At 45.1% G+C, this 15,668-nt stretch overlaps 1 pseudogene across 1 annotated transcript in view; it reads right to left on the reverse strand.

Moving 5' to 3' along the window:
- LOC144673181 (uncharacterized) overlaps positions 1-15,668 on the reverse strand; it is an 85,676-nt pseudogene that overhangs the window by 23,733 nt on the left and 46,275 nt on the right. The window contains exons 2-3 of the transcript XR_013574269.1: positions 3,491-4,550; positions 3,326-3,410 (exon numbers count right to left, since the gene is read on the reverse strand). The product of XR_013574269.1 is annotated as an uncharacterized LOC144673181 (transcript). The remainder of the gene's footprint in view (positions 1-3,325; positions 3,411-3,490; positions 4,551-15,668) is intronic.

Genomic DNA, 15,668 nt, shown 5'->3' on the forward strand with positions numbered 1-15,668 from the left:
GGGCGGAGGCTTCAAACCGACAGTTTGGACAATCATTATTCTGCAGAGAGCACTTCAAGCAGCTAAATACTTGCTCTAAGCTCCATGGAAATTTAATATAAAGTCTACACTGTAAATTGGACTCATGTATAATTAACTCTTAATAATTCTCTTTATAACTCTATAATTCTTCACTAAATAAAATCTTCAAATTCCATTTCTGCAAGTACAGGATATTTCATATACATGACTGCCAATTACACACACAAGCAGATTTTATCATAGTCACTGCAATATGGTTTCACTTATATTCAACAGAAGCTATTGGTGTGATGTACAGTCAGAAAGGTGTTTTCTCCTCTACAAACAATTTATGGCTCATAAAACTTTTCATAATGCTGAAAATATGCTTTTTTAAAAACTGTATATGTATATCTCTCAAATTTAGACTAATTTACACAAGCTTCAGCCTGTCTGCAGCCTTTGACAATGTTGACCACACCATTCGGCTCCAACACCTCTCCACTGTCGTCCAGCTGGGTGGGGCTGCTCTCTCCTAGTTCCATTCTTCTCTATCTAATCATAGCCAGAGAATCACTTGGAATGTCTTCCCTTCCCACTCCCACAGTTACCACTGGTGTCCCCAAAGGATCCAGCCTTGGCCTCCTCTTATTTCTCATCAACATTCTCCCCACAGCGACATCATCTGAAAACACAGTGTCAGTTATCACATGTACACTGTCAGTGCCCAGCTCTACCTCACCACCACCTCTCTCCACTTCTCCACTTTTGTTAAATTATCAGACTGTTTGTCTGATATCCAGTGGTGAATGTGCAGAAATTTCCTCCAATTGAATATTGGGAAGTCTGAAACCATTGTTTTCATTCCCGAGCTACCAACTCCATTCCTCTCCCTGGCAACTGTCTGAATGTAAAGCAGACTTTTTGCACATGTGATGTCAGGTTTGACCCGAGATGCGATTCCACTCGTGTGTGTGTGTGTGTGTGTGTGTCCCAGTGAGTTTCCAGTCACACTGATGATGTGAATCTTCCCCACAGACAGAACAGACAAACATTTCTCCTTCCATAATCAGAGGCTGATCATTTATGAATTGTGTTTCTATAAGATCTTGCAAGATTTTTGGTTTGATTTTCCCACCTGAAAATCTTCTCCCTCTAATCCCCTGTAAATAGAGTTTACAGAAGTGTTTACTGTCAGTACATGATAGAAATTCAGAACAGACAATTCTAGTTTCTATGGAATATTCCTTCTCCATTCATTTCCCCCAAGTCCATAAACCCCTGTCCCACACATTCCTCCCCCTCTCTGCACATTGTTCCAGATTCAGTGCCCAGTCACCTACTAATTCTTTTCTCCTCTCCAGATTCTCTCTCTTCCTGTCCATAAAGTGGTGACTCAGCCTGTGCGTCAATCCCATTCCTTCACTCTAATTCTACCAAATAATTCAACTCAAAACAACAAATCATCTTTGATGACTTGATTAGTCATTTGGATGTTTGGAAAGAATCACCTTTTTTCCCAACTGTGGAGAACAGAAAGTCCAGTGATTAATTCAGAGCTTACTTCTCCCCAGGTCTGTTCCAACAAGCTGTGTCTATCCGAGTTACATTGATACAGACTTACTCACTCAGTAAGTGATCAGATCTCACTGAACTATGACACAAGCTGTGTCTATCTGAGTTACATTGATGCAGACTCGCTCACTCAGTAAGTGATCAGATCTCAGTGAACTATGACACAAGCTGTGTCTATCTGAGTTACATTCAAACAGACTCAATAAGTGATCAGGTCTGACTGAATTACAACAACAAATGCAACAACATATATTTATATCGAGCATCTAACATAATACATTGTCCCAAGAAGTTTCACAGGGGCATAAGGACATATTAGGTCAGATGACCAACTGCTTGGTCAAAGAAGTCAGTTCGAACGAGTGTCTGAAAGGGGGAAAGTGAATTAGAAAGGTGGAGAGATTTAGGGTGGAAATTCCAGAGCTTAGGGTCCAGGCAGCTGAAGGCCCGGCCACCAATGGTAGAGTGATTAAAACTGGGGATGAAGGACATCTGGTAATGGTGCTCCATATATGTGGGCCCCATAGCCCAGGCTTGAAGCCAAAATCTGAACTTTGGGTCATAGTTTGACTGTCCCGGGTCTCAGAGAAAAACAATTCCCCAAATAAACATCTTGAAGGATTTTTGTTTATTGATACCAGAAAAAGTTTGGACCAGTTGAGTCCTCCTGTGTACTCGATGGAGATTGAACTTAACAGAGTTAAAATCCTCTGGATTTCAGTGTCAAAACAAGAATATGTTTTAGCAAAAACAAAAATATATACATACTGAAATACTGAACAGCACAAACCTGGAGAAATACACAGCAGGTCAATCACCATTAAAAAGTGATAAATTAATCGTCACTGTTTCAGGCTCCGCTGGTATTGAATACTCTTCATGACATCATCGCACTGGGACTGGATGACATCATCGCACTGGGACTGGATGACATCATAAGAGTCCATTGTTTCTTAATGACCCACATCAATAACAAGAGGAAATATTAATAAACCTGAGGACATTATCTAGGCTGACACTCCAGGGTGACACTGAGGGACTGCTGCACTGTCAGAGACAGCATCCTTCACATGGAACTTGTGGAGACTCTGGTCACAATCTTCCAATCCTCCTTATACTGTAGTGGTGACAAAGGGCTGACAGATTGTAAATGTTACACCCCTGTTCAAGAACACAGCAATTCCAGGACAATCAGCTTCATATCAGTTGTGGGGAAAGGCTGGAGACAATAATCTGGGAGAAAATCAATTGGCACTTGGAAAAGTATCGGTTATTTCCAGCATTTTCTGGTTTTAACACTGATACTTCCCTGGATCCCAAGGCTCTCTGGGAGGTGTGGGGAGCTGGGACGTATCCATGAGAGTAACCAAAGGTCTGAGAACTGAAAGAATCTAGAGTTAAGAGAGGAGAAAGGATCCAAAAAGGGAGCCATTAGGAACAGGACATCAATCAGTCTCCTCTTATCCTGGAGAGATCAAGGACTCGACATTCTGAGAGTTTGAAACAAAGCTGATTTATTTAACAGACTTCAAGATATTAAACTTCAGCCCAGTTACAGGGATTATGAACAGCAATAGAAACAAACCAGAACTGTCAGAATGAACACAGTTCAGTTCTGGATGTGATTAACAGCAGAAATAACAGCAGAATCCAACCCCTGCTGTCACTTGTGAACTCGCTGGTGTCTGAGCAGGTGGGATGACTAAGTGAATCCCTTCCTACATTCGGAGAAGGTGAACAGCATCTCCCCAGTATGAACTCGCTAGTGTGTCAACAGGTTGGATAAATGAGTGAATCCCTTTCCACACTCGGAGCAGGTGAACACTCTCTCTCCAATGTGAATTCACTGGTGTACACTGAGGTGGAATGAAGGCTGAATCTCTACACAGGAAGTGCAGCGGGATGGCTTCTCCTTGTGTGAATTCGCTGGTGTTTCAGCAGGGTGGATAACAGAGTGAATTTCTTCCCACACTCAGAGCAGGTGAATGGTCTCTCTCCAGTGTGAATTCGCTGGTGTCTCAGCAGGGTGGATAACAGAGTGAATCCCTTCCCACACTCAGAGCAGGTGAATGGTCTCTCTCCAGTGTGAATTCGCTGGTGTCTCAGCAGGGTGGATAACAGAGTGAATCCCTTCCCACACTCAGAGCAGGTGAATGGTCTCTCTCCAGTGTGAATTCGCTGGTGTCTCAGCAGGGTGGATAACAGAGTGAATCCCTTCCCACACTCAGAGCAGGTGAATGGTCTCTCTCCAGTGTGAATTCGCTGGTGTCTCAGCAGGCTTGATGACTGAGTGAATCCCTTCCCACATTCGGAGCAGGTGAAAGGCCTCTCTCCAGTGTGAATTCGCTGGTGCACTTTGAGGGTCGATGAAGTCCTGAATCTCTTTCTACAGGAAGGACAACTGAATGGCCTCTCCTCAGTGTGAATTCGCTGGTGCTTCAGCAGGTTAGAGGACCCAGTGAATCCTTTCCCACATACCGTGCAGGTGAATGGTCTCTCTCCAGTGTGAACGAGCTGGTGTGTCAGCAGGTATGATGACTGAGTGAATCCCTTCCCACACTCGGAGCAGGTGAATGGTCTTTCCCCTGTGTGAATTCGTTGGTGTGTCAGCAGGGTGGATAACTGAGTAAATCCCTTCCCACACTTGGAGCAGGTGAATGGTCTCTCTCCAGTGTGAACTCGCTGGTGTGTCAGCAGGTGGGATAACCGCTTGAATCCTTTCCCACACTCGGAGCAGGTGAACGGCCTTTCCCCAGTGTGACTGCGTCGATGGGTTTCCAGTTTGGATGGACAATTGAATCCTTTCCCACAGTCCTTACATTTCCACGGTTTCTCCATGGTCCAGGTGTCCCTTGTCTCTCTAAGTTTGATGATCAGTTGAAGCCTCGTCCACACAGAGAACATGTGTACAGTTTCTCCGCACTGTGAATGGTGTGATGTTATTTCAGGCTGTGTAACTGGTTAAAGCTCTTTCCACAGTCAGTTCACTGGAACACTCTCACTCGGGTGTGTGTGTGTGTCTCGGTGCTTTTCCAGTCACACTGATGTTTGAAATCTTTCCCTACAGACAGAACAGACAAACGTTTCTCCGTCCACATTCAAAGGTGATGATATTCAGGTCCTGATGAATCGAGTGACTGTGTCAGATCTTGATGTGATGTTTGGTTTGAGTTTCCTGCCTGAAAATCCTCCCCTTCTAATTATCTGTAAAAGGAGTTTATAAAAGCCATCACTGTAAGGACAGGATATAAATTCAGAGCAGACAATTCTAGTTTCTATGGAACATTTTTTCCTCTCTTGTTCTCCCAAAGCTGCAAATCCCCGTCCCACACACTCTCCCTCCTTCCTGTGCTGAAATCCAGACAGAGTTTTGGACAATTCTTTCTGTATCTTTTTAACAAATTTTTACAACTGGAGTTGACAATATGTCTGATCATTCACTTCAGTGATTACTCGTGACAAAACATTAATCTGAAACCCCCTGACCAACCATACAGAATAGCAGATGTTAACCTTGTGTCCAAAACTTCATATGTGGAGATTTAATGAGTGATTGTGAAGGTGGTTTCTCCCAATGTCCCAGAGTTTCCTTCCTTCCTTCTCTCCCTCTCTAACTAAGTTAAACCTGGGATCAGTCTCATGGCCCATTCTGGTTCCTGCTTCTCTTCCTGATGACTAATTAACTCCAATTAGACACTGAGAAGACTGAAGACACTGTTTTCAGTCCCTGCTCCAATCTCCATTTCCCAGATACGAACTCCATCCCTCTCCCTGGGAACAGTCTGAGATTAAACCAGTCTGTTCACAACCTCACTGTTACATTTGATCTCGAAGTGAGCTGCTGACCTCATGTCTGTGCCATCACTAAGCTCGCCTGTTTCAACTTCGTAATATCACCTGACCTCACCCCTGTCTCAGGAGTGTCTCATCTGCTGCTGAAACCCTTATCACGGCCATTTTTACCTCCAGACTGGACCATTCCAACACAGTCCTGGCTGGTCTCCCACATTCTATCCTCCGCAACCTTGAAGACATCGATATTTTTGCTGTCTGTGTCTTCACTCACAGCTAGGCCCATTCCCTGACCTTCCTTGGCTCCCGTTCAAGCAGCAACTTGATTTTAAAATTCTCATCCTTGTTTTCAAATCCTCCCATGGCCTCCTCTCTCCCTATCTCTGCAATCTCCTGCAGACCCACAACCCTCTATGATATCTGCACTGCTCTAATTCTAGCATTCCCTGTTTTAATTGCTCCACCATTAGTGTCCGTGCCTTCAGTTCCCTCGGCCCCAAGCTCTGAGATTCTCTCCCTCTGTCTACCACACTTTCCCCCCTTTAAGACAATTAAGTATTAATAAAAAAAGACATTTTGTCAAAACGTTTTATCTTGTACTCATCAGGATAGAGGGAAGAATACCAAATTTCAAAAATTATCAGTCAGGCTTGTAATGTGTCTCACTTGCACTTGCTAGAAGCTACGTATGTTCATCCACAGGGACCTGTCCTCTGCAGGCAGAAGGAACAAGTCCAGGCACGGGGTCTTTTGTGGAATTAAACAAAAGCAGAGGGGATGACAGCTCCTGGCTGTATTGTCCATGGCAACAACCAATCAGAGCCGACGGGCCAACCAATCAGCACCCTTTTCTCGTGCAGTATAAATTGTGGTTCCCTTTGAAATTTGGGATTCTTGCGTCTGTCCTGGTGAGTGCAACAGGAAAAGCTTTGACAGCTTGTCTCTTTTTTCACTAATAATCAAATTCTGTACAAACAAGCGACTATTTAAGTATTTTGGTCACCTCCTTCTGTGTCTGAATGTTATACTTTATTTTATGATTTCCTGTGAAGCTCACTGGGATGATGTATGATGTTAATAGAAGTTGTTGTTGTTTCTGACTGTTACCCTAATCTCCTGTTTTACAACAACCCATTAATTTCACACCAAACTCTATCTCTGATTTATTGTCCTTCCTGCAGGTCATTCATCCGGGCCCGCAGCCACTGTAAAGATGGCGCCCACGCATGCTCCCTATTGGACATTGCCCCCTATAAAGATGGTGACCGCACATGCGCACTGCAGCTTCGTGCCCCCTATAAAGATGGTAACCGCGCATGCGATCTGCAGCTCCTTGCCTCCTATAAAGATGGTGACCGCACATGCGCTCTGCAGCTCCTTGCCCCCTAGAAACATGGTGACCACACATGCGCTCTGCTGCTCCTTGCCCCTTTTAAGATGGTGACCGCACATGCGCTCTGCTGCTCCTTGCCCCCTATAAAGTTGGCGGCCGTTAACTCGGGCCTACTTCCGGAGAAATGGCCTAATCTGTGGTTGGAAGGATGGTTCCTTATTGAGGGTTTAGGACAGAGACCGTGAATTCATAAAGCCTCCCAACTCACCCGCCAGCCCTATCTATGCTCACGGGTCTTTTTTCCAGCTCTCAGTCCGCACTCGGTCTTTGTAAATCCCGCATTTTAAATCCGCTCGCTCCAGTTCTCCTCACGCCTGATTTCACGCGCGACACATGCTCCAGCTCACAATGATTGACGGCAGCTCCAGACCAATAGGGACAGGGGGCGGGCCTGCAGGACCAGCGGGAGCGGCTGTTCCTCCGGCCAATCGGAGTGAACGAGGGGCGTGGCCGGGCTTGAATTGGAGCATGCGCAGTGTGGGTGGGGATCGGGATGAAGGCGGTCGGGTTGAAAGTCCAGCGGGTGAGAAAGGGCCGAGTGCAGGAGAGGAATGGAGCCGGAGGGTGGACTGGGAGGATTTACTAACACCCGGTGTAGGACTCCAAACCCGGATTACAAACTCCCGGAGCCCAGTTTACACCGAGTGTTTGGAAACTCCTTTTACAGGGGGTTAGAAGGGGAGGATTTACACACAGCAAACTCCAACCCAGAGAAATGTTTGTCTCTTAATTTCTATCCTGGACTGACAGGGATGGATTTTTTATAGTCTCCTTTGTACAGGATTTTCAATGGGAAGGATTTGCAGATGGGAAACTCAAACCAAACATCACATCAAGATCTGACAGAGTCACTCGAGTCATCAGGATCTAAATACCATCGGACTTTGATTGTGGAAGGAAAAAAGTTTGTTCTGTTTGTGGGAAAAGCACCGACATTTTCAAAATCCTGGTTAGACTGCACCTGAACCACTGCAATAAAAATAAAAAATGCTGGAAGTACTCAGCAGGCCTGGCAGCATCTGTGGAGAGAAACAGTTAATGTTTCGAATCAACATGACCTTTCATCAGGACAGGAATACTGTTGAAGGGTCATGGGCACTCAAAACGTCAACTTTTCTCTTCTCCGCTGATGCTGCCAGACCTGCTGAGTTTTTCCAGGTATTTCTGTTTTTGTTCAGGAATACTGTGTTCTGTTCTGGGCATCACACCTTAGGAAGGATAGACTATATTGGCCTTAGTGGGAGAGCAGTGCAGATGTACCTGAATAACAACTGGACTCCAAGGGTTAAATTATGAGGAGTGGTCAAACAAATGCATCAGAGTAATTACAGCACAGAAAGAGGCCATTCAGCCCATTGAGTCCATGCCAGCTCTCTGTAGAGCAGTCCAGTCTGTCTCATTGCCCTGCTGTGTCTTCAACCCCCTGCATGTTTATTTCTCTTAAATGCTGGTCCAATTTCATTTTAAAGCATTGATCATGTCTGCTTCCAGCCTGCTTCGTAGGCAGTGAGTTCTGGGTTATTACCACTTGTTGTGTAAAATATTCCTCCCTGCATGTGCCCTGTATCTATTGCCCATAACCTTCAATATGTGTCCCCTTAAGCCTTGTACCATCACCAAATGGAAACAACATTTTCTTTCTCTACCTTATCTTAACCTGTCACAAACTTGTTCACCTCTATCAAATTTCCCCTCAACTCTGTAACTCCAAGAAGAACAACTTCAGCTTCTCCAATCTCACTTATTACCGAATTCCCTTTTTCCTGGACCATTCTGACAAATCTTCTCCGCATCCTCTCCAGGACCCTCACCCCTTTCCTAAAGTGTGGAGACCAGAACTGGATGCAATACTCCTGTTGTGACCTAACCAGAGCTTTATGACAGGTCAGCTTATTTTACCTGTGTTTATGCACATTAAATCTGCTTATGAAGCCCACGATCTCATATATTTTGCGAACTGCTCTCTCAATATGTCCTTTCGCCTTCAAATGTGTATGCACATCAGCCCCCAGTTCCCCCAGTCCTACACACTCTTTAGGACTGTACCATTGAGTATCCTATTCATTCTGCCAATATTCATCATCTCACGGTGAGGCTTGTATTCCCTGGAATTTAGAAGATTGAGGAGGATTTTCTCGAAGTTTTCATGATATAAATTGGAAATGGTATGGTAGATAGAGGGGAACAATTTCCATTGGTTGGGGAATCCAGGACTGAGGAACATAGTCTAAAACATAGAGCCAGACCTTTCAGGAGTGAGATTAGGAAAATCTTCTTCAGGTAAAGTTGGGAGAAGTTTGGAATTCTCTTCCTGAATTGGCAGTACATGCTTGATCGATGTTCAGTCTCAATCTGGCATTGATAGATCCTTCCTAACAGAAGGTATAAATCACGGGACATGAAACAAAGGGTCACAGGTCAGCCGTGATCTGATTGCATAGTGAGACAGGCTCGAGGGGCTAAATGGCCAACTCCTAGAATCATAGAAACTTAGAGCACAGAAGGAGGCCATTCAACCCTTTTTGCTCGTGCTGCCTCTTTGAAAGAGCGGTCGTGTTTAGTCCCACACAGCCACTTTCTGTTTGTAACCCTGTAAGTTCCTCAATCCCAAATCCCTGTCAACTCCCTTTTAAAATTCCTGATAGAATCAGGTTCCAGCACCTTTCCAGGTAGAATGTTCCAGATCCTGACAACTTGCTGTCGATGCAGAAACTGCTGAACTCCATGTTGAGTCTGGAAGGTTGTAAAGTGCCGAATTGAAAGATGAGCTGCTGTTCCTCGAGTCCCCATTGAGCTTCATTGGATCAGTGCAGGAGGCCGAGGACAGAGAGGTCAGAGTGGGAGTGGGGCGGAGAATTAAAATGACAAGTGACCGGAAGCTCAGGGTCAAGCTCACAGACTGAACGGAGGTTGTTCCATAAAGTGATCACCCAATCTGTGTTTGGTCTTCCCAATGTAGAGCAGATCACATCGTGAGCAGTGAATACAGTAAGTAAATTGGATGAAGTACAAATAAATCACTGTTTGGTTTCATCTTGCACAACCTTGAGAACAGCCTGAATGAAGATACTTTACTTGAAGAATAAAGTTTAAAATGTAATTACATTGTCTATCTCAGGGTGTAATCCAAGAACAACACATTGTATTTACAGGAAGGGTTGTGGGGCTGGATGAGGTTACAGAGATACTGAAGATCCAGTTGACATTGTCTATCTCACCGGTGTCAAATTCATTTTCCATGGTGGCTCTGATCCAATATCCTGACACTGGGTGAGGGCAACATTCAGCAGAATTTATAAAAATGGAACTAGATACAAATAAACTATATCAGTATTTACTGACACCTCGGTTTTATTTATTGTTCCTGCTGTTCCCGGTACCCGGCATCTCTTCGCTTGAACCATCACATCGACACTCGGGGCGAATGACTGAACTGAGGCCTGTCTCAAATAAAAATACGAGGACCACTTGTCACCACAGAATCATAGAAATTGTAGCACAGAGGAGGCCATTCAGCCCATCATGTCTGTACTGGCTGAAAATGAGCAATCCAGTCGAATCCCGCTTCCCAGCTCTTGGTCTGTAATCCTGTAGGTTACAGCACATCCAGTGTATATCCCAGTACTTTTTAAATCTGTGTATTTTTGCCTCTACCACCCTTTCAATCAGTGAGTTCCAAGACACACCACCCTCTGGGTAAAAGCATTATTGAACTCCCCTCTAATCCTTCCACTAATTACTTTAAATCTCTATCCTCTTGGTTCTGACCTCTGTAAATGAAATAGGTCCTTCCAATCTGGGACCCTCATAATTTTTACACCTCAATTAAATCTCCCCTCTTCCTCCCCTCTCCCAAAGAAAACAATCCCAGCCTCTCCAACCTTTCCTCAGAGTTAAAATTCTCCAGTCCTGGCAACATCGAGGTAAATCTTTTCTGTGCCCACTCCAGTGTGATCACATCCTTCCTGTAATGTGCTGACTCCAACTGGACTCAGTACTCTAGCTGTGCTCTAACTAGTGTTTTTTTATAGTTCTAGAATAACCGCACTCTCACCTTCCATTAACTTCAATGTGATGGAAACTGACAGCTGGAATCTGTCAGCATTTGAAATATATTTACAAATGATTCAAGGGTTTCTTATAGTTGGGATCTTTCTCTGTTCTGTCCATTCGAGGTGTTAGATAACAGACTTTCTCATGGGAATATCGAGCTGGCGTTTAGGGCTGTGATGTATTTCCTTGTTCATCTTGTTGACTCTAAATGGTGAATCTTGTGGATTCAGGCACCAGATAATCAAGCTCACAACAGATTGTCTCTCACTGACTTTATTAGCAGCACCGCAGTAATACAGACAGAGTATAGTTCCCCGATCCAGAGAACAGGGATAATGTTGGGTTAAACTCCTCATTGTTCGAGTGCCCAAACTGTAAATGATTTAATCATTTCCTGTGGGTCCTCTCCTGACTGAAGAGTTCGGTGTGGGATTAACATGGACATCCACAGAACTGACCGTTCATATTGTTGTTGGTGGTGCTTGGGTTAACTTATGCAGCTGTGCCACCTCTGAACTTCCTGTGGGCACGTCGGATGTTGAGTTTGGTGTAGATGGTCCTCGAAACACGCTGAACCAAATTTCAGTGCTTGCCTCCACATATACACTCATAGAGCACAGAAGAAGGCCATTCGGCCCGTTGTGTCCACGCTGCTTACAAAGTTCTGACTACACTAATCCCATTATCCAGCGCTTGGCCCATAGCCCTGGAGGCTAAGGCAATGCAAGTGAATATTTAAATACTTCTAAAATGTTATAAGAGTTTCTGACTCAACCACCCAAATAATTTGCACCCTTTCAGGCAGTGAGTTCTAGACTCCCACCACCCTCTGGGTTAAAAAACAATTCTCCTGAACTCCCCTCTTAGCCTTCAACCTCTTACCTTAAATCTATGCCCCCCGGGTTATTGACCCCTCTACTAATGGAAAAAGTGCCTTCCTATCCACCCAACTATGCCCCTCATAACTTTATACACCTCTATCAGGTCCCCTTCGCTGCTCTTGTGAAAACAGCCCCAGCCTGTCCAATATTTCCTCATAGCTCAGACCCTCCAGCCCGGGCAGTATCCTGGTGAATCTCCTCTGCACCCTCTCCAGTGCTATCACATCCTTCCTATAAAGTAGTGACCAGAACTTGGCCTGTTGACTGCAGTGTTTTCCGAGGAGAGGTGGTCTGCAATGCAGGAGTTAGTGAGGCTCTTTTTTAGGGTGTCCTTGTATCGGTTGTACTGACCACCTTGATCTTGCTTGCTCTGAGACAGTTCCCCATGGAAGATCAGCTTGGGAATTCTGTGATTGTCCATGTGGGAAACATGGCCTTGCAATCGGAGCTGAATTTTCTGGAGGGTGGTCTCCAAGCTGTTGAACCCAGCGTGATGGAGAACCTCGTTATTTGTGATTTTTGTCCTGCCATCTAATTCTCAGGATGGGCCTCGGGTGTCTTTGCTGGAAGTGTTCCAGAGCTTTGATGTGGCTCCAACAGCAGACCCAGGATTCTGCTCCATACAGCAGGGTGGTCAGGACAATGGCCTGGTAAAGTTTGATTTTAGTTTTCAGTTTAATGCCATGCTGCTTCCAGACAGATAATACCATGGATTTAGACTAGATTGCACAGGAGGTCACGGGATATACAGCAAAGATTCAGGCCATTCAGCCCAATCAGTCCATGCTGGTGTTTATGCTCCACTCGAGCCTCCTCCCATTTTTTCTCAGCTAAATCTACCAATGTAATCATCTATTCCCTTCTTTCTCATAGAGGTATCCATTTCCCCCTGAACTGCACCTATTTTATTCACTTCCTGATGCAAATTCTATGCAATTCACCCCTGTCCCGAGAGGATGGATCTTTGTCCCGGTGGGCTAGTGGAAGGGAGGGAAGCAGCAGAGGCAGCTGATCGGATTGTCTCAACCTTAGTGACAAAGAAGCTCCATGAGCTCCTCACACTTGTTGTTGGAGGTGAGGATGGAGGTGACAGGGGAGAGGCAGAGTCCTTCAAAAGGAAATAACTTGTGTTAAAGGTACTAAAAAGACTCAATACATTGTATTTAACACACAGCACTTCAAAAATACAAATGGCCCCCTATAACTGGGCTGGGGTTTATGAAGATCAACAGAAACCGACCCCAGTGAACATAGTTCAGTCCTGGATGTGATTATCAGCAAATCCCAATCACTGTAGTTACTTGTGAACGCGTTGGTGCCTCAGCAGGTTAGATGATCGAGTGAATCCCTTCCCATACTCCGTCCAGGTGAATGGTCTCTCCCCAGTGTGAATTCTCTGGTGTACCATAAGGTCAGATGACCATCTGAACCCAGTCTCACAGTGAGAGCACCTGAACGGTCTCTCGTCAGTGTGAACACGTTGATGTGACATCAGGTTCCCGGAACTTTTAAAGCACTTCCCGCAGTCTGAGCATTTAAAAGTTTTCTCTCCAGTGTGAACCCGCTGGTGTTTCAGCAGGATGGATGGATCAATGAATCCCTTACCACACTCGGAGCAGCTGAATGGCCTCTCCCCAGGGTCAATTTGCTGGTGTCTCAGCAGGCTGGATAACTGAGTGAATCTCTTCCCACACTCTGAGCAGGTGAAGGGTCTTTCCCCAGTGTGGGTTTGTTGGTGTCTCAGCAGGTTAGATACACTAATGAATCCCTTCCCACACTCGGAGCAGTTGAATGGCCTCTCCCCAGTGTGAATTCGCTGATGTGTCAGGAGGTGGTGTAGCTGAGTGAAGCGCTTCTCACACTCGGAGCAGGTGAACGGTCTCTCCCCGTTGTGAACTCGCTGATGTGTCAGGAGTTGGTGTAACTGAGTGAATCCCTTCCCACACTCGGAGCAGGTGAACGGTCTCTCCCCTGTGTGACTGCGTTGGTGAGTTTCCAGGTCAGATGGGTAAGTGAATCCCTTCCCACAGTCCCAACATTTCCAAGGTTTCTCATCGCTATGACTGAATTTATGTTTTTACAGGCCAGATGATTGGCTGAAGCCTCGTCCACACACAGAACACGTGTCCGGTTTCTCCCCACTGTGAACGGTGCTTTTTCCTTCCATGTTCAAAATCCAACGATATTCAGTTTACGATAAATTGGGTGGCGCAGTCAGCTCCTGATGTGATGTTTGGGTTTCAGTTTCCCGACTGCAAATCCTTCCCTTCTAATACCCTGTGAAATTGATTTAAAACAGAAAAAAGATAGTGAGAGAGAACTCACAAAAACACAAAGGCAGGTTGTGAAATTGAGCTGAATGAATCTGGGAATCTGTGGGGCCGGCACGAGGAAAAAGTGACCATGAAAACTGCTGGATTGTCATAAAAACCCAACTGGTTCACTAATGTCCTTCAGGGGAGGGAACCTGCCACCTAGTCTGGGCCTACACTGGCCTCTATGGAAGGAGAGAGTGAGAGAGAGAGAGAGAGAGAAAGAGGTAGGTAGCGCAGGAGGCGAAGGAGATGGATTGTTTATATCTATAACATAAGCAGAACTTTGACAGAATCTTCCAATCCCTCAACCTCCACCCCCAGAAGGACCAGGGTAGCAGGTGTATGTGAGCATAATCGCCTCCAAGTTCCCCTCCAAGTCACACACCGCCCTGACCAGTCTGACGCACTCCCGCACTTTCAGCCTCCCTGTAACCTTGAGGTCATCCAAAACTCTGCTGCCCGTGTGCTTACTCACACCAAGTCTTGTTCACCTATCACCCATGTGCTCACTGACCTACAAAAGCACCGGGTTAAGAAGCACCTACATTTTAAAATTCTCATCCACTTTTTGAAATTCCATGTTGGTCTCGCTCCTCCCTATCTCTGTAATCCAGCCTCACAACCCTCTGAGATGTTTGTGCTCCTTTTGTTCTGACCTGCTGAGCATTCTGTCAGTTTCCATGGCCCCAAGCTCTGGAATTTTCTCCCCAAACCTCTCTTCCTCTCTACCTCATTTTTTTCCTTTAAGATACTCCTTAAAACCTACCTCTTTGACCAAACGTTTGGTCATCTGGCCTAATATCTCCTTATTTGGCTCAGTGTCAAACCTTGCTTTTAACATTTCTGTGAAATGCTTGGAACATTGTCTTACATTAAAAGTGCCATATAAATACAAATTGTTGCTGTTGATTTGGATATATATATATCACTGTTCCTTCATCATCACTGGGTGAATAACCTGTTACTCCTTACCTAACAGCATTGTGGGAGCACCTTCACCACACGGACTGCAGCGGTTCAAGAAGGTCAAACATCATCTTCTCCACAGGTAACTGGGGATCACAATAGATGCTGGTATCTGTGGAGAGAGACAGAGTTAACGTTTCAAGGTGTGCAGAATGATTTTTCTAAATTCAGGTGGGCATCACTGGCTAGGCCAGCATTCAGAGGGCAGTTAAGAGTCAACCACTGCTTGGTCTGGAGTCACGTGTAGGCAAGACTAAGGACGGCAGATTTCCTTCCCTAAAGGGCATTAGTGAACCAAGTGGGTTTTTAGGACAATCATCATCGGTCATCATTAGACTTTTAATTCCAGATTTTTTAAATGGAATTGGAATTCCACCATCTGCCATGACGGGATTTGAACCTGGGTCCCCAGGATATTGCCTTGGGTCTCTGGATTACTCGTCCAGTGACAATACCATTACACCATCGCCTCCTCCCAAGGAGTAAAAATGATGCCGAATTTGATGGTCAATATAAGCTCAGAAGTGGAATATAAATGGACTATAGGTCAGGAAAAACAATTCCTGACTATGAAAGATACTGTGGGAAGATAAAGCTGGGAAGCCAGCAGCACATGGTCGGGGGTTGGGCAGTGGTGGAAACTTCATTTAGACACAATCGACAGAAGTAACAGTAAAATACTAAACATGACTC

The sequence above is a fragment of the Cetorhinus maximus genome, unplaced genomic scaffold, assembly GCF_964194155.1.
Source record: "Cetorhinus maximus unplaced genomic scaffold, sCetMax3.hap1.1 HAP1_SCAFFOLD_306, whole genome shotgun sequence".
In the NCBI taxonomy this organism is placed as follows: Eukaryota; Metazoa; Chordata; class Chondrichthyes; order Lamniformes; family Cetorhinidae; genus Cetorhinus; species Cetorhinus maximus.